Source organism: Phaseolus vulgaris, chromosome 1, assembly GCF_051622355.1.
Source record: "Phaseolus vulgaris cultivar YP4 chromosome 1, ASM5162235v1, whole genome shotgun sequence".
Taxonomy (NCBI): domain Eukaryota; kingdom Viridiplantae; phylum Streptophyta; class Magnoliopsida; order Fabales; family Fabaceae; genus Phaseolus; species Phaseolus vulgaris.
This window is the reverse complement of record NC_143498.1, coordinates 10,093,270-10,114,001: the sequence shown is the minus strand read 5'-3', so window position 1 is coordinate 10,114,001 and position 20,732 is coordinate 10,093,270. Positions and strand designations below refer to the sequence as shown.

General features: G+C 32.1%; 1 non-coding gene across 1 annotated transcript; it reads right to left on the bottom strand.

Moving 5' to 3' along the window:
* Positions 1 to 16,329: 16,329 nt before the first annotated feature.
* On the bottom strand, positions 16,330 to 20,123 carry LOC137813492 (uncharacterized). Its single transcript, XR_016519416.1, has 3 exons — positions 19,334 to 20,123; positions 18,323 to 18,364; positions 16,330 to 16,511 (listed from the first exon to the last, which is right to left on the bottom strand). It is a non-coding gene; the product is annotated as an uncharacterized LOC137813492 (transcript).
* Positions 20,124 to 20,732: the final 609 nt, after the last annotated feature.

Below are 20,732 nucleotides of genomic sequence, written 5' to 3'. Positions count from 1 at the left end.
ACTCGCCGTTGTTTCCTTTGTCGTCTGCACAGATCGGCTCGTCCGGGAAGCAGGGCAGCACGGCCACCTTGCTATCATGTTCCTTGTGGAAGGAGAGGTCGGACTGGTCTCCTTTCCTTAGTCGGTGCACGCCCAACTCCGTGTTTATTGAAGAAGTCTCTTTTAACAAGAGTGGGGTGGCCCAAGGATAGAGTTCCTTGTAGTCATTTGGAGGCAAGGAAGACCCTTCAGCGACTGGCGGGGTTGCCTGAGCGAGGTTGGCGTGAGAAGTTGCAGGCGTCTCAGCCTGGGTAGAAGGAGCACTAGATGCTCGAGGTGGGTTACGCGCTGGTGGAGGATTTGCCCCAGGAGCAACCCTACGCGCTTGGGGTGGAGGGTTTCGCGACGAAGAAGGAGGATTCGCGGTGGATTTTGTGTGAGTCATCGCAGGAACTGCAAAGGAAAATGAAAGGGATGAAACAAAGCCAACAGAACGACTCGATTGAGAACGAAGAAGACAGAGCGAACGAACGAGAGTTCGCTGGGATGAACGTAACAAAGAACGAAGCCCTAAGCTACGAGAGAAGGAGAAAGGAAAAAAACAGCCCACACTGTATGCTTCAGACAGATAATCACTAGTACAAAATTTGAAAACAACGACTATTTATTTAGTGCGGCTTTGCGTTTAAACGCATTTGTAAAAAACGCGGTGGCATTTTTGTAATTAAATTGATTTACAAATGCGGTCTTACCCTAGAACCGCATTTGTAAATCAATTTTACCCTAAAAATAGAAGCGCGCCACTGGTTTTCACTTTCACTTTCGTCTTCTCCGCTCTTCGTTTCAACGTTCTCAGCTCTCTCCGCTTTGCATTGTAAGTTTCAGCTCTCTCTGCTTCAACGTTTGTTTTCGTTTTCGTTTTTGTCATTGTCATTATTCACTTCCTTGGCATTGTCATTTCGTTTCCTTACTCGTTTTCTACATATAGGTGGTTACTGTTCTATTGGTTCTCTGGTTTTTTCTGCTCCGCCACCGCCACTGCTTCCGTCACCGCCACTGCTTCCGCCACCGCCTTCGCCTACGCCTTCGTCTTCGTCTCTGATCACCATCAACCTAAAGGTTGGTGTTGTATTTATTTAATATTTTGAATTTATATTTAAAATTTTGAATTCATATTTAATATTTTGAATTTTTATTTTTCTGTATTATAATATATATTTAATTAATAACTAATATAACTTGGAATGTATATAACTAATAACTAATAATTTATATATTTGTGTGTATTTTGAATTTTTGTATTATATAATTTCTATTTTCTTAAATTTATATTATATATAAATTCTATTTTTGTAATTATTTTTATTTTTTGCACTTTCTCTTTGCATATCTTTCTTTTTTTCCCTGGCATCATTTATTTTTTATAATTGTCACTTTAAACTACTTTTACTTAAATAAAAATGAATATGATATTAATCTTTATGGAATTATAATTCTATAGTGTATTAAACTTTGTTCTAGAATTTTAATTTTAGAAGTGAAATATTTAGTTAGTTGTTAATTACATTTTAATAAAAGTTTTATGTTATGTTAGTTATTGTTACTTTTAGAATAGAAATATCGTGTTTGGATTGAGTCCGGGGGTGTTCGACCCTCGGCAAATGTGTGAGATTGAAGAGAATACTAATTATTAGAAAATCCTAACTATATTCCAGAATATATAATGGATCGAAGTTGGATTAATGTTGTTCGTATAAGTGATGAGTACGAAAGGGGAGTAGAGGAATTTATACAATTTGCGCAGCGTAACGCGATTATTAGTGGTCATGATGGAGCAAAGATCAGGTGTCCGTGCGTTAACTGTTTGAATGGAAGGATACTGGATGTGAATATCATGAGGGAACACCTGCTATGTGATGGGTTTCTTCGATCTTATACAACTTGGACATGGCATGGTGAATTATTAAATTTACCACGTGTTTCCGTAACTGAAGAATATGTGGGTTCTACCATGGATGAAGCAGTACACGATGATGGAGATGATGATCGATTGGAGGACATGATTCGTGATGTGGGAGCTGAGTGTTTTGCAAAAGCGCATGGATATGAAAGTATGTCAAAAGATGCAGAGACTCCTTTGTATCCTGGATCAACTAACTTCACACGGTTGTCGGCGGTGTTAAGATTGATGAATTTGAAGGCAATAAACGGATGGACTGATAAAAGCTTCACGGAATTGCTCCAGCTGTTGAAGGATATGCTTCCAGAGGGAAATAGTCTACCTAATCGTAATTACGAGGCAAAAAAGATTCTTTGTCCAATGGGTATGGAGTACAAAAAGATACATGCATGTCCTAATGATTGTATATTATACCGGAAAGATTTTGAATTGTTGAAAAGTTGTCCGAGGTGTGGGTTATCACGTTATAAGTTGAAACAAAAAGATGATGATTCTATTGATGACATGGAAAAGCATGGACCCCCAATGAAGGTTATGTGGTATCTTCCCATCATTCCAAGGATGAAGCGTTTGTTTGCAAACCCAGACGATGCTAAGAATCTTAGATGGCATGCAGATGAGAGGAAATGCGATGGCATGTACCGACATCCAGCTGATTCTATTCAATGGAAGAAATTTGATGATGACTTTCCAGAATTTGGTAAAGAATCAAGAAATATCCGACTTGGTTTAGCTACAGACGAAATGAATCCGTTTGGTAATATGAGTACAAATCACAGTTCATGGCCTGTATTACTAGTTATTTACAACTTACCTCCTGGATTGTGCATGAAGCGAAAATACATGATGTTGTCTATGATGATATCCGTTAATGGATGATGCAAATCGGTTAAAATGCAGCAAATATCAATAAAAGAAGTAAAAGGGGTACCTTTTGATGATCGGATGAGCGTTGAAGAGAGTTGGAGATTAAGAGAGTTGAGAAGCTTCGTGGGTTCGCAGAGAAGAACTTAGAACGTTTTGAGGGTGCAGAAAGATGATGGAACAGTGGAAGTGCAAGGGGTTTAAGGGTTTTTCGAACGTTTTCGGAAGCACAAACGACAACTGAGGATGACCGTTGATGAAGCCACGTGTCGAGCGATTGGAAAAAGGGGTTTGGTGGAGTGTCAGGAAAGCAGAGGGTACAGACGTTTGGAATTCCGTGCCAGCGCCAAGTAGATCGACGGTGATGTGACCTCTTAGTCTTTTCGCTGGACAAGTCTTCGCTTAAGACTGGGGGGCTTGTGTACCGACCAGGTAGTTGGGAGTGATGACGTGGCAGCAAGTGGTAATATAGGCGTGTTGAACGGAACACCTGGCTGACGGAAGGGAAGGACATCGGGGAGTTCGTGTAGTCGCCAATCATTAAGTTGGCGTGCTCCGATTTCTAGCATATCTAAACCGGCGGTCACCAGGCTTGTGTCGTAGTCGCCGTATGTGAACTTAGGCGACCAAGTGGTCAGAGATCGCCGAGAGGGGGACATCGCCGAAAGATCAGGAAAGCTTGTTCAAGGCCTTCAAGGGGCACGAGTACGAAGGATGAAGTTATCAAATGATCATTCCCTAGCCAGAGGTTGAGGTCAGGGAACAGTTTACCAGAACATGCACGATGAGCAAGTAATGCAGATCGTGATAGCGGCAGGCGAGATCACAGAGAAGGTGCGCAAGGTGACACCCTGTGCTCGCCACTAGAAGAAGATCGCACTCCAAGGCAGCTATGCACCGAGTTGCTCCTCACCTGAGTAACTTAGTCGAACAGCTTGAAGAGTAGGAGTGGCGCTCAAGCAGAAGACGTTCCAGATGGTGACACGTGTATAGCTGGATGCGAGCCACGTGTCCAGAGGTGTAACCGTTAGGAGAGAGAAAATGCACAGGTATATAAGGAACTCTTAACAGATTCTGAGGTACGCGCGTTTAGAACACTTCTTTACGCTTTGAGAATACTTGAGTACGCTGAGAGAGTTTTTGCACGGTTCCTTGAGTTTTTAGCTTTTCTCTCTTAGAGTTTTGGTGATTCCGTCACTAACTTGAGCGTCGGAGCGCGATCGGCCGCAGCGGCGCCACTCTGTCTTTTGCAGGTTCTTGAGGAGAATCAAGGTGTGAAGGACGGAAGCTAGCGTGGTGCAAAGCCGATCCAGAGGAAGATACCTTCGGCGTGGCAAGACTCTTGCGCTCTGGTCAACCGGCAGGATCATTTATATATGGAGTTAATTGAATAAGTATTGGTATTTATCAAAGAAGTTAATGGAGATAAATAAAAGTTCCAGTGACTAATGAAAGAAAAATATCAATTTCTTTTAACATAAAATACAAAATTAATTAGAAAGAAACCTGATAATATAAAAATTATAAAGTGGGCAAAGATTATTGTTATAATGTTTGAAATTTTGAATCCAAACTAATAAAATAACATGATTTTTGCAATAAATACAATCAGTGTTGACATGTTAAAATGAATTTAATAAAAGGATTTAAATCAAGCTAAAGATGACAAGAAGTTTACAAGAACTACGCAAAACCCACTAGTTATAAAAGCGAAAATCTACGTTTACGATTTATGTCTGACAAAACGGTAATCACTGGACAAAAAATGGGTGATATTTTAGTTAATAATGTAAACTCTTTTCCTTCATTAATATGAAAATCCAATCTAAAAGTTCAGATTTGCATTCAATGCTAGATTATCATATGTAAATGTCTAGTTTTACATCATACTTTCTTGTATCTGATGTAAAAAAAGTTTACGTAACTCATTTCTCTCGATTTTTTTTATTTTATTTTGTATTGTCACTTTGGATATCCTAAATCGACTAGAAATAAAAACATTTCACATATATAAGTAGTACAAATCTTACTTTATGATGTTAGTTTTCTAAGATTGAGTTAGATTTAAAGTCTACTTTTTAGAGTCTATCCTAGTAAGAGTTTGTTGGAATTATCATGACATCCGCTATTGGGTAGCTACCAAACCACTTATAAATATATAGTCTCATGTAGGAGTTGAAGGATCTCGGCATGAGAGGGAGTTGGAGGGTCTTAACAAAGGGGTGTTAGAGATCCCACAACGACTAGAGATAAGGACATTTCAAAGTATATAAGTGGATACAAACTTTACCTTATGAGACGGTTTTGTAAGGTTGAATTAGGCTTAAAGTTCACTTCTTAATATGATATCAAAGTCATTTATAGTCTATTCTAGCGAGAGCTTTTTGGACTTATCAGGCCACCCGTTATCGGACCGCTATCAGACCATAAATATCTCACACACGAATCTACATTGACTAGAAATAAGAACATTTCATAGTATATAAGTGAATGCAAACTTCATCTTATGAGCCGATTTAAGGTTTAGTTAGATTTAAAGTTCAATTCTTTATACTTTGTTTCTTCATCGTTGTTGTTGGTGTCTTTAGTGTGGTTGTGGTCGTCTTCATTGATAGTCATTATTGTTACCATCATGAAATAAGCCGATTCTTATTAAGGAAATAATAATTATTAAATTTTACGCAATTATTGTATACAATATTGTACGATATTGTACGCAATTATATGCAATTAATTTAATAATAAAATTTCATGATTAGTGGATTCCTACCTAATTAGCTTGTAATTTGGAGAGAGAAAGTCTTCATACACTTACTTGTACATATTTCCTATACATGGAGTGATGTAAATACACACAAGAGAATAAAAAACATTTTCTTTTTTCTTTTCATCTTCTTACATACAATTTTCTTATATGGTATCAATTGGTGCTCTGACAGCCTCGTCATTTTTATCTACTAAATAAGATATCATGTTTGGCAAAGAAAGCACCAGTAATGAGTCCAATAGAAACCTCGTACAAGACTTCACTACCGAGCAAATTTAGCAATTGGCAAAGGCTATTTACTCGCTCAATAATAACGGTAAAAGTGACATGTTTGTTAGCTCTGCAGGTATGCTTGCCTATAATTCGTCTATTAATTTTGCTTTTACGAAAACATGGATTTTGGATAGTGGAGGAACCAATCATATTGTATCCGATTCACAATTTTTCACACACACTTCATCATCATTTATTCCAAATGTTAATCTACCCACAGGCTCAACTGCACTCATCTCATCTACGGGCACAATTAAATTCAATGACAATATCACTCTCAAAGATGTTTTTTGCGTTCCTTCTTTTAATCTAAATCTTATGTCTGTTTGTAAGATAACCAGTTCACTAAAGTGTTGTGTCGTCTTTTTTTCACATGGTTGCGTTTTGCAGGACTTGGCTCCGGGTAGGATGATTGGCTCGGGTAAACAAGACGCAGGCTTATACTACATGTCCCCTCTTTCAAACCAAGCCCACACATCTCAAATTTCGACCGACTCTGATTTACGGCACAAGCGTCTTGGACATCCTTCAGTAAAAATCTCATTCCCATTCATAATAATTGTAGTATTTGTCCAAAGCTAATCAGACAAGGCTACACTTTCCTTTAAACACAATAAAATATCATTCTCTATTTAATCTATTGCATTGTGACATTTGGGGTCCTGATAAAACCCCAACTCATTTTGGAAATCGTTTTTTTTCCCACTATAGTCGATGACTATACTAGATGTACGTATTTCTTATGACTCACAAGTCTAAAACCCAACATTTCTTAGAATTATTCATTACTTTTGCACAAAATCAATTTCAAGCATATATTAAAACCATCTGTGTTGACAACGGATTGGAATTTATTTCAATGCGTAATTTTTTTTCTCAAAAAGGGTATTGAATGTCAACGCACTTGCGTCTACACTCCTCAACAAAATGGAGTAGTAGAACGCAAACATAGACACATTTTAAACACAGCACGAGCCCTCCTATTTCAGTCTCATTTACCATTAGAATTTTGGGGGCAATGAGTTTTAACCGTTACATATATCATTAATCGCTTGCCATCATCACCTTTACTAAAAAACAAATCACCTTTTGAGATGTTATATAATCGCCCACCTTCACTTTCTCACCTAAAAACCTTTTGGTTGCCTCTTTTACGCAACTTTTGTTTCACCTAAGCAAAAATTTGACCCGCGCAATGCATCTTCATTGGTTATCCTCTCAATAAAAAAGGATACAAATTATTTGATATAGATGCAGACACTATTTTTACAAGTCGGGATGTCACCTTCCATGAAAGTGTTTTCCCATTTTGGCAACAGTCCCAGATGCAATCCTCACCTCCATTACAAGGTATTTTGCCCGCTATTGACATTGACTTACCCACTCCTGTCCAACATTCACTCGATCAACCTTCTTCTCCTACCCGTCACAATGCACCTGAACCTCCAGCAAACCAACCTTCTTCTCCTACTCGTCACAATGTACCTGAACCTCCAGCAAACCAACCTTCTTCTCCCACTCCAGGAAGTTTAGCGCCCATTACTGAAACTTCTCTAACCGACCTTCTTGTTCGACGATCTAGTCGCACATCAACCCCACCTTCTTGGCTTCAAGACTACGTAACGGGATCCCAATCCAATCATTCGACCACTGGCCAAGACCGGTCGAATTGAACCAGGTATCCTATGCATCATATTTTTTCCAATTCACGATTTTTTTCTACACATAGTGCATATGTAACATCACAGCCACCAAAGAACCTCACACTTATGCTCAAGCTATCCTTGATCCAAATTGGCAAAAAGCAAAAGACGAAGAGCTTTCAACCTTGCAGCTAAATCAAACGTGGACCTTAACACCGTTACCCGCTGGGCAGAAACCCATCGGCACGCCTTGTCGCAAAGGGGTACACTTAGATTGAAGGTGTTGACTATTTTGAAATTTTTTCACCAACAACAAAATTAACAACTTTAAGGTGTCTCCTCACCATTGCAGCAGTCAGAAATTGGTTTACTCACCAGCTAGATGTGCAAAATGCCTTCTTACATGGCACATTGCATGAAATTATTTACATGAACTTGTCACCCGGGCATCACCGACAGGGGGAGAACATTGTATGTCGACTCAACAAATCCCTTTATGGTCTCAAACAGGCATCCCGGACATGGTTTTCAACATTTTCTCATGTGATTAAATCAGTAGGATTTCAACAGTCAAAGATAGACTACTCTCTAATCACAAAGAATAACTCATAATTTACTGCCCTTTTGATTTATGTGGATGATATTCTTTTGACAGGAATTTAGGTGGAGAGTTGTTAAAGGATCCAGTCAAATACAGGCGACTTGTGGGATGATTGATATACCTCACGGTTACTCGACCTGACTTAGTATTTGCGGTTTGGACCCTAAGTCAATATATACAGGCTCCACGGAAACCTCATTAGGATGCCGCAATTCGATTCCTAAAGTACATCAAAGGATCGCCGGGACAAGGATTGTTATTGCCATTTGAGAACAATTTGACATTGACAACTTATTACGACTCAGACTAGGGAGGTTGTCAGACAACTCGGAGATAAGTATCTGGGTATTGCATTTTTCTTGGTTCCTTTATTATCTCATCGAAATAAAAAAAACAGAGAAATGTATCAAGATCATCTGCGAAAGCAGAATACCGCGCGATGGCCAATACTTGTTTGGAGATAGTTTGGTTGCGATATCTGTTGCAGGATTTAAAGGTGTCATGTAACTTGTCAGCTCAACTTTTCTGTGACAATCAAGCGGCATTACATATAGCAACAAACCCAGTATTTCATGAACGCACAAAACACATTGAGATAGTCTGCCACATTGTGCGAGAAAAATTACAAGCCGAGATAATCAGTCGTCCTTCATATGTACTGACACAGTATCAGCTCGTAGATATTTTTACGAAGTCACTAGGCAAGGAACAGTTTCATGATCTTCACCTACCAACTTGAGGGGAGTATTAAGAAAATAATAATTATCAAATTATACGCAATTATTGTATACAATATTGTACGATATTGTACGCAATTATATGCAATTAATTTAATAATAAAATCCCATGATTAGTGGATCCCTACCTAATTAGCTTATAATTTGGAGAGAGAAAATCTTCATACTATATATTTCCTATACATGGAGTGTGATGTAAATGCACACAAGAGAATAAAAAACATCTTCTTTCTTCTTTCCATCTTCTTACATACAATTTTCTTATAGATTCTTCAATTTGCTGTCGTCACTGCTGCAAAGTTTGACGATTTTTCATCCTCCTCCGCTCTTGTCGTCACAACTCTACCATTGCACTTCCATTTTTCGTGTTTAAGGGTAAGTACCAAATATTTTGTCATTATATTTGAAACTTTTTTAGGATTTTTTTAGGAAGATCTTTTTATTTGCATGATACTTTAGTATATGGTAATTTTTTTATACGTACATTAGTATGTTGTTTTATTTTTATGAACATTATTTTGTAAAAAACATTTAAAAAGTTTCTATGATATTTTGTTTTATTTCTAAATAAGCAATTGTATATAAACTAAATTTACCTAAATATAAAAGTTAGTTTGTATTTAATTTGCTAATTTTATTTAAAATAAATATTGTATTGATGCATACATTTAGTGAAGTGTAGTTCTCATTTGAGATTTAGTACAAATGGTTAAATATTAATCCTTCATACCAAATCTTGTATAGTTTGATTGGATAGATTGGGAAAATTATTTTTCATAGTTTGTTAATATGTATACATTGAGTCTAATGTAATTTCGGTTCCAACCATTTAATGTTGTTCTCTAGGAGCATATTTGAGTGTGATGCACTCTTTGTGACCGCTTAAATTTCGTGTACTTTGGAGACCAATGTAAATTTTTTTCAAAAATTTATCAAATTTAAGAGAATAGACTTAATTTATACATGTTAAAGAATTAGGGAAAATGTTTTTTTCTGAATGGGTAGAGTCTCACCTTGAATTACAAAAGTGAGAATTGCATTTGTATGATTGATTACGATAGATTTTATAACATACTTAGTTATGGATTGAACTTGGATGAATGCACATCATGTTAGTGAAGAGTATGAAAAGGGAGTTGATAAGTTATTGCAATTTTCTTGACAAAATGGAAAACCTATCAAGGGGACGTATTAGTTTCCATTGTGTTCGTGTTTAATTCAAATGTTTAAGAAGCTTGAGGAAATACATGATTTCCTGTTTATCTTTGGTACTGTCAAGAGTTATACAATATGAGCATGACACAGAGAAATAATAGATATTCCAACTATGTTTACTATAGAAAACTTTGAAGAAAGGATGGACAATCATTTAGAGGAGATGATACATGATGTTGGCGAACAACAGTTGTAAAGAGAAAATGTATATGATTGTTTGAAGTTTGATTTGGAGAAACAATTATACCATAATGCAATAACTTTACAAGAGTGTCAGTAAAACTTTAAGACTATTCAGTTTAAAAGAAAGAAATGGATGAACCGATAAGAGTTTCATTATTGAAGGATATGTTTTGAGAAGGTCACATGTTACTTAATAGTAATTATAGAGAGAGGGATATATTGTGTTCGATGGGTGTGGAGTATAAGAAGATACGTGCATGCCCTGATGAATATATATTATGCATAAATGAGTTTGCTACCTTGAGGGTATTTTCGACATGTTGGTTATCACAGTTTAAAAAGAAACCTGATGCAAGTAGTGGTGAGGAAGATACCTAGGGTTATGTACTAGCCAATAATACCTAGGGTTAAAAGATTTTTTGCCAACAAAAAGGATGCAAAAAACTTGACATGACATGAAAATGGTTGAAAATGTGATAACTTTTTTTTTAAATCCAACTGATTCTACACAATAGAATAGGATTGATGAAACATTTAGAATTTGGTGTGAAGTTAATAAACCTCAGACTTGGACTAGCTATAGATGGTATGAATATTTATGTGAACTTAAGTATTAAACACAGTTCATGGCCAATTTTATTGGTCATTTACAATGTGCCTCCTTGGTTGTGCATGGAGAGAAAATATATTATGTTGTTTATGATTATTTCATGACATAATAGACTAGGAAATTACATATATGTGTATCTTAGGCCCTTGATTTATGATTTGAATATGTTGTGGAAAACAAGAGTGGATGTCTTTGATGCATATTGTGAAGATAATTTTAGGTTGAGTGCAATGTTTAAGAGTCATAAGCTCCCTGTTTAAGAGTCTTAAATATTTTACACATTTCCAGCTAACAAGTATTCTACACCTCTTTAGGTACATAAGTATTCTCCACCTCTTCAAGTATACAAGTATTCTACACCTCTTCAGGTACACAAGTATTCAATACCTCTCTAGGCAACAAATCTTAATCTCCCCTTGAGACTAAGACCTCTCAACAAGTGAGAAAAACACTCTTGACAAGAGAACAAATAATGAAAGTTCAGAGTAAACTTCACATAGTGAATGATTTACAATACAAGGTTCACTCCCAAACTGTAAGTGCTCTAAATAGCATATGTGAAATATACTCTCAGAACATTAATACAAGGAAACCTAAATAGTATGCAATGATCTTTGTATGCTCGTATGCTTCATTTTTGTGTTCTTCATCTTCAAGGTCTTTATATAGTGTTTCAGATTGTGACAGTTGAAGCTTTAGTTAATCTCTTTGTTCACATAGTCGTTAGACGCTGGATTAGAAAATCACTGCTCTTGATTTATTCAACTATGTCTTGTTCTTCAATTGTATTTGAAAAGTTTCTTCATTTAGTCCCAATGTAAATGTTGATTCATTAATGAGGTGAGCTTAGGGTTTCTTTAATTTCGCGCATTGTTCATCATTGGATGCTAAATATGACAACTTATGCTTAGATTATATTCTTTGTGTCTTTAATGATTAGAAACAATTTGAATTGATTCCTTTATGATATTATTATGTGAACATTAATCCTTTAAATCTTGTGACTTGAATCTTCAATCATATCTTTTTTACAGATGCTTTCACAGTAATTTCTTTCAACGCTGAGTATAGAAGTATTTGCTTTGCGTCTCAAGTTTTTACAATTTCTTTCTCTTTTGGGAACATTGATCTAATTTATCTTATGTTTCTTGAATCTCGTTCTCCATAGCATAAATTACGCTCTTCACTTAGTCACGTACTTGTTCTTCGCAAATCTTCTTAAATGAGCTCTTTCTTGAATGTTGTGATGACTCTTGAACATATCAGATGCTGAATAATGAAAGTTATGGCTTGCATATTTAATGCTCATTCTCACTTGTTGTCTTCTCAATTTAATCTCTTTCGAGATTCTCTTTCTCCTTTTATGAGCAACAACTTGAATAATTGTATTCCACAAATCTCGCTATGCAATAACTTTGTTGTATCCATTGGATGCTTGAAAAGGAAACTTGTTCTCATTCTCCTCTGCGTCTTGAAGATTCTTAAAATCATATTAGGAAACCTTTGTGATTATCAGTGATTTAATATTTGCAATATCTTAGAGCAAATATGTCACAAAATAAAAATTTCTTAATATCTTGGAATATCAGATGAATTATCAATACATTCCATTCTTAGATATTAATTCAAAACACATAATCAATATATTGAAGTTAATCATCCAGATTAAATTTCTTTCATTATCAACCATAATTTCTCTTGAATATATTCCACAAAACCTTTTCAAACACAAATTTAAATCTCAATTAAGTAACTTTGTGTTTTTAAAAAATATATTTTGTATAGATACATCAATTAAGCTTATAATTTTTTCAATATATTGGACAAATTAGTCACAAGATATATTCGTTGAAACTCATTTGAAAACATTCTAGGGTTTTAATTAAAACATTGCGTTCTGACTAAATATGATTTGTATAACTTAATATAATCAAAACATATTTAGAACATTTGAAGAGCTCATGTAAAAGTGAAAGGATTAAGTATGGAAACTTCCTTAAAACTTGTTCATCTAGCACATGATCTTCTTTTCCTATGTTCATTTGATCAACGTCTGGTCTTTGTAACACTTATGTTTTCTTGCGTGTAGCATAACGCGTTTAGCAACATCATCTTATGCATTTATCTTTAAGCTCTATGGTGTTCGAACTTCGTCTAACACGTTGTATATGACTCTTGGTCGATTGAGTTCTTTGTAGACTTCGCCTACTACTTTTTGTAGAGTCCTTTATTCTGTTTGTCTTGCTAACCATGAATAATTCTTTCTATGCTCATTTTATAGTACACTTTTGTACTATCATTATTTTATGCTCTTAGTTTTATCTTGTAATCTCATGAGCACATTATTCGTTTAATGACTTCGTCTTGACGTTTCCAATTGATGTTGTAGTTATTCTTGTGCTTGTATGATAAGGTCTTTCTCATCCTTCTAGATTATCATATAATGCGAGCTTTTGAAGTGTTCTTTTAACACTCATTTAGTTTGACATTTGTGTTTATAACTCCATCTTCTAGTGTGTCTCTATATCTATGTATTTCCTGCAATGTTTCATCTCATGTATGGTTTGATGTATTGTTTCTTTTATGTTGTACATGAGTGAGCTTGGTTAAACATATAACACACCTTAAAGTGTATTGTGATCATCAAAACTCTAAGACTCTCATTCTAATGGGTGATAGATCGCCTGATACTTTACATTTGTCAATAGGCTATGCAATATGAACTTTCTACTTTGTATAAGATTGCTCTTAGTGTTTCTCATAATCCAAAAGTGATGTGTAAGTTAAGAAAGGATTTTTATGGTCTCAAACAAGCTCCTACACTAAGTTTAAGAAGTTCTTCATAGTTATTACACTACAAGAAAAACACGAATTATATACGGAATATTACATACGGATTTCCGTATGTAAAACATTACATACGGATTTTTCCGTATGTAACTTTTGGCGCCAAAATATAAAATTTGCTGTGAATGGGATTCAAAGTTAGGTTCTTTCAGATAACTCAGAAAATTTAACCACTACCCAAGCAAATGCTTTAGTATTATTATGATTTTTATTATATTTATTGTTATTAACAATATTAATATTAATAATATGAATATAATATTAATAATATGAATATTAATACTAATAATATTATTAATATTTATAATAATATTAATAATATTTATACCTATATATAAAGGGGATTCCCCTCTTAACTGCTCTTAATTTTTTTTCTTATTTTATTCTTATATTAATATTTAATTTTATTATTGTATTATGGTCATTGTGTCATTTCTTATTCCCCTCTTAATTGCTCTTAATTTTTTTCCATTTTATCCTTACTTAATAATTTATTGTATTAATTTATTTTGGTTATTTGGACATTTTATAATTTCAAAAATTAATAAAATAATTTTTTAATTTTAAAATTTATTTTATTTGTTATTATTTAAGTGGAGAGTGGAGAGAGTGATTAGTTACTTTTCTGTTTTAAAGATCTTCTTCTCTATTAAATAAAAAATTAAAGATATTTGTAATATTTTGTGCACGAGCAGAGAGTGGTACCTACTTCCCACTTTCTCTCTCCACTACACATAACACATTCTTTTTTTACCATACTTCTCACTTTCTTTTCTCTTTCCTTTTCACTTTGATGTAAAATCATACTTCATTTCTTTGATTAATCTTTGTGGAACCCTAATTTGACATTTGTTTCATGAAATTGTAATTGAAGTTTGTGACTAGAGGAACGAAAAGAAAGTTGCGCACTTCATCACAACAATAGGTAATTCTCTTTATATTCATTTCAATTTGTAAAACACTAATTTGTCTTCTGAAATTATGATTGAAACATGTGACTAGCGGGATAAGAAGGACTCAACAAGAGGAGGCAATAAGACCCTTTTTGGTAACAATTTTATGGATTTAAATGAAATCATACAGATCATTAACTAAACTATATTCTCATTTCCTCATATTTTACGGAAAAGTTACTTCTAATTTGATTTTTAAGTTTTCTATCATCACCATTTTTTTTATCTTTGCTCTTCCTCTATATTTTCTTCTTTTAGGTTTTGATTTTTGAAATTATCTTAACTTTTCATAAAGTTATGATTTTAGAGACCACCTTCAAAATATGTTTGCTCAACATAGAGCATTATGCAGAGAAGGTATGTCATTGTGTTCTTAAATCTATGTTTTACATGTTATACTAATATTTTGTTTGTTTTTTATTTGTTAATTGTAGAGAGTTAATATTCATAGCAAAATAGAGGAATCAGAGAAGCAAAAAGGAAAAACTGAGTTTCGTTGTCGCGCTCACTCTCCCAATCGTAAGATTCTAACACGAAGGAACATTAGATTTGGGTGCGAAAGATGGGAACAATTTAAATGAGTCTCTATACAGGTCCAAGGGTCTAAGGTGAAGAAAAGAGAAGCAAATTTCATTGCATTTTCTTCTTTTGTATATAATATTTTTCAAACAATTGAGGATGAATTTTTTGTTTATTGTTTGTTTAATGGTGTCATATGTATTGTAATAATTGTCATATATTATTGGTTGTTTATAGACCTAATGAAAAATATTGGTTTAATTCCTACAATTGATAAAATATTAAAAAGTTATTAAAAAAAATATGAAACTCAAATTCTATTTAATTATTTTTTCGGTTGAGTTTGTAGTTTTAAATAAATTTTAACTATTACCAAATACATATATTTTTACCCATAATTAATAAAATATTAAAAATTATAAAAAAATGTGAAACTCAAATTCTATTTAATTATTTTCTATCTTGAGAGACGGTTTTGAATTCAAATAGCAATTTTGAATTTTAAATTTTGAAAATTCATTCATTCTCTTTACCGTATGTAACTTTTAATTACCGCTCTCCACTATTTTATTAACCTACTCTTTAACTGTATACTCTTTAACTTCTCATTTTAATGTTATTAAGAGAAATTGATGCGGATACACACTACTCTTTAACTGTATACTCTTTAACTTCTCATTTTAATGTTATTAAGAGAAATTATTTTTGAAAAATAAAAAAAATTGATAATAATATTAATAATATTTATAATAATAAGTATAGTAAAAATGATCAAAGAACTTGTCTGGTCTAGTGGTTAACTCTTCTCCTTCCTGGAAGGACTTGGGTTCGAGTCCTGGCAATATTGATTTGGGGCTTGGGTTTGAGTTCTTTCATGTTTTCATCTATATATATATATAATACATATATTAGTTAAGAATAATTTAATTTTTATGCTATTTTCATAATTATATATTTATGAATTCATATTAGAAACTCTACTACTCTTTCTTTCATATGTCTTATTTTTTGTTTTATTGTCAATTATCATTCTTAAAATCTTTCACAAGTAATATTTTTTAACTATAATAGCAGTTAAATTTTTTTATTAGAAAGCATTAAAATTCATATTTTATAAATAGTTAGAAAACACAATATGACTCACATCAATTAAGTATTTGACAGTACACTGACCAACATAAAAAAAAATCAAATTTAAATTAAGATATTAAAACTATATTTAAACATGAAAAAATGTACATTAGGTAACATGACAGTTATGTAGAATCAAAATTAGTTTTTGGTTACCAATTCAAACATAGGCAATCCAAAGAGGTAGAATTCTTACCCAAAAATTTCATCAGCCACCTCGGAGGTCTCCCTATTCATCAGAAAAGGAATAAAGCACCAATATCAGAGGTTATTTGCATAATTTCACAAATGTTATCTTCATAATCTGTCTAAATGATTTTATTTCTTTTTGAAACCAGAAAATATTTTACATGAGTTAATGCATAATGCAGGTAAAATATAAAAAAGAACTGATAATTAATTTTTGTTTTAAAAAATATTTAATTAATAGAGTGATACTTTATCGATAATATGGAATGGAAATTTATGACAATAAGTGTACACTTTTGAAACTTAGTTTTACAAAATGTCAAAATATAGTTTTTAGCAGTCCAATTATGTTTTAATAGATAAAAGATGGTTTCACTCATAATCAGTCAATATCTAATTTATATATGGAGTTAATTGAATAAATATTGATATTTATTAAAGAAGTCAATGGAGATAAATAAAAGTCCCCTTTAGTCAGTGATTAATTGAAGAAAAATATCAATTTCTTTCAAGATAAAATACACAATTAATTAGAAAGACACTCGTTGATACAAAAATTATGGATTGGGAAAAGATTATTGTTATAAAGTTTGAAATTTTGAATCCAAACGAGTGAAATGACCATGACTATATCAATAAATATATAGCATTATTGACATGTTAAAAGGAATTTAATAAATCATTTAAATATTGCTAAAGATCAGTTACTATAACTATCCAAAACACTTACCATAACCTTAACCAGAATAAAAAAAATAGTTATCAAAACGTTATTATAACATAGATAAAATTGTATATACCAAAATCTATTACAAAAATTTGATACGGTATGTACATTTCTTACTATATAAACACTTACGTAATTAAAAATTTAGTTAGAATTTCTAGAAGTTTTTGTATTTCTAGGAGATTCTCTTATTGTTTTCGAAAAACAATAAATAAGATACTTTTTCTCGTTCATCTACTATCGTGTCTTGGCTTTAGTCACCCACCAGTGATGTAATTTGATTGCCTTGGCTTCTCTTTGACATATATGTTTCTTTTTCTACATCAACTCATATATTGTAACAATATATATTATTTTATTCAAAATTCTTTGTAATTTAACCTTTATTCAGTGCATAAAATATATTGAAATTAATTCTCATTTTACTCGTTATCAACTTTAACATGAAACTATTATGTTGCCTTTCATCTGTTCGTTTATGCCTATTGTTGATTTATTTACAAAACCACACTTTGTTAAACGTTTTCTTATTTTACTGATAAACTTTTAATGTTTCGTACCAATGCATCATAAATTTTAAAAAATGCTAAATAATATATATATATATATATATATATATATTATTAAGAATAATTTAGTCTTGATGTTATTTTCATATTTATATATTTTTGTCTCTTTCTGACTTGAATCTTTAGACTTCATAATGTGACCAATATTAGAAACATTATTACTCTTTCTTTTCATATATTTTTATCTTTTGTTTAATTCTTCTCAATTACTACTGTTAAAACCCTTCACAAATAATTTTTTTTTTTAACTATAATACGATTTTAATTTTTTATTAAAATTCATATTTTATAAGTAGTTAGAAAACATAACATTAATCACATCAGTATTTAACGGTGTACATAGAGAGATTAAAAAATTCATTTTCAAAATGGAGGAGAAAATAATTTTAATTTAGAAAACCAACATAAAAAATTCAAATTTAAATTAAGAGATTAAAACTATATTTGAACATGAAAAAATGAAAAAAAATTATAATAAGTACGTAGAATCGAAATTAGCTTTTGGTAGTACACACTACTTCAAACATAGGCAATCCAAAGAGATAGAATTCTTACTAAAAATATACAGGTTGAGGTTGGATGAATGTCCCCTCCTCTCTGTTCACCCAAAGAAGAAACAGAGTATCAATACCAGAGGAGCACAACGCAACAAGGAAGACTATCTAGTTAAATTTGCTAGGGTATGTACATTTCTTATAATATAATAAAAACTTACACATTTAAAAATTTAGTTATTATAATAATTAATAATAAAGAATAGTTTCCCAAACATTAAGGTAAGATTTATAATAAAATATATAAAAATGTACAAAATAATCATTTATTAATCATTAAAGATTATATCATTACTATTTTTATTATTATAATAGATAATTATAGAAATTATTTAATAATTAAACGGTTTTAGAGGGTTTTGAAATTTTTTATGGAAATAGATGGATTGAAACCAAACTATTTTTATAAAATGATTTAGTTTGGTTTGATTTTTTAAAATATCTAGATACATTTATCTATAATTTATAAAATTATTTAATAAGAATTTATGATTTTGTATATACAATTTTTTTCTATTTTATCTTTAATAATATTTTTAAATTACAATACAAATTTACAAAAATAAAAAATACAGTGGAAAAAAACTAATTGTGAAAAAATAACTATTTGCATTTTACATGTAATTAAATTATAAATACTTAAAATATTTTATTCTTTATAATTTTTTTATTATAATATAAATTCAATATAATAAATTATATATTTTATTATTTTATTTTCATAAAAGAAAAAGCTCGCATAAAATAAAAAATAATATATATGTATTTATAAAAATTTTATAAGAGAATATAATAACAAAATCGTATCCATAGAGTGTTTAGCCAGTAAATATAAAAAGTAATAAAAAAATATTATTATATTATTATAAATTGGTTTTCAAATGTAATTATGTGGTTTTCTTTTTGAGTGTGAAATAAACATTTTTGTCAAAGAAACACAAATTTAACAGAACAAGTAGGTTTAGTTTTTCTTGAAAAAAAAAAACATTAAAGAAAGCCTTCACTGCCCTACTTTCGTTGTAGCATTGAAGCGTGTGGCTGGAAGAACTGAAATAGCAGTCAATATCTGAACAACGATCCTCACAGGCGAGAGGAATCCATGAAAGCTCAAATCCATAGAGTAGCGCTGTGTGCATCATGTCATAGGAATATGTATTTGTGTCCAAACCCCTCCAAGATGTGGGAGAAACCAGCTTCACTTCACAACCAACTTCAATGTCCTCTGCAATTAGGTCACCAGCCACAGCGTATATGTAGCCTTTCCACTTCCAGTTCAGGCATCCACGGGTATCCACATACTTAGGGTTCCCAGTCACTGGATGGCTACAATTCCAAAACACTATATGCTCGTCAACAAGCCGCTCGGGATAATTCCACACAGAAGAACCATGTTTGGGGTGAATATATAGGGGATACGGAATCATTGTTAGATAAGAATGAGTGAAATTGGATGGAGAGAAGAAATAGCGAGGAAGAGAAGAGCAGTTTGATTGTTGAAGTCCAGGATCCACCACTCGGATTGTAAAATTATTGTAGTTGATGGCCTGCACATGAAATGTTCCCAAGTACAAAGAGACCAGCGCGTTATATTGTTTTCACAAGATAGCTCATACATGGTGAGACCGCATCCTTGTGGATCTCCTTTCAATCGGAATGGATAAGATATGTTGCTGATTTTCCCACAGGAAGAGGGGGGGCAAGCATCTTCTCCATGAATTTGGAAGAGCAGAAACAGCAAGACTATCAAACCTCTCTCTCTCCACATGCTCACGCCCAAATTCTTTTCTGTTTAAACTTCTACTGCCAACTGAATCCAAGCTTATATTTAAAGGCAAATTTCACATACACAAGAACAGTAAGTAAACCAGTACAAAAATATCCAAATTTGAGATATAATTCTTTTTTTGCAACAACTATCGAATAAGTTTTTTTACTAGAATCAACTGGTACTGATTCATGACTGCTTGTAGTAAATCCAGCAAATTGTCAATTATAAAATAAATAAATAAACAAGTTTTATTATATAAAACATTTATATATTTAATTTAAAATTATATTTTATATAATTATAATTTTAAACCTTTAAAAAGTCATTAATTTTTTATTACAAAATTTATCATTTGTATTTATTTTTAAAAATTAGATATGTTTTTTATTTTACTTAGACAAGTCATTTTATTTAAGCTAGTTGATTAATTAGATTTAATTTTTATTTTTTTTATTTCTCAATTTCAACTAGGGTTATATCTATTTCTTTTACAATTTTTATTATGGGTAATAAAATATTAACTATGTTCAATTAATTATGTAATAAAATATGAGTTATTTCATGTTGAATATTTTTTCTTTAATTTGAACTACATAACAAATGAAAAAGTAACTCAATAAATAATAAAAATAAAAATAGTATA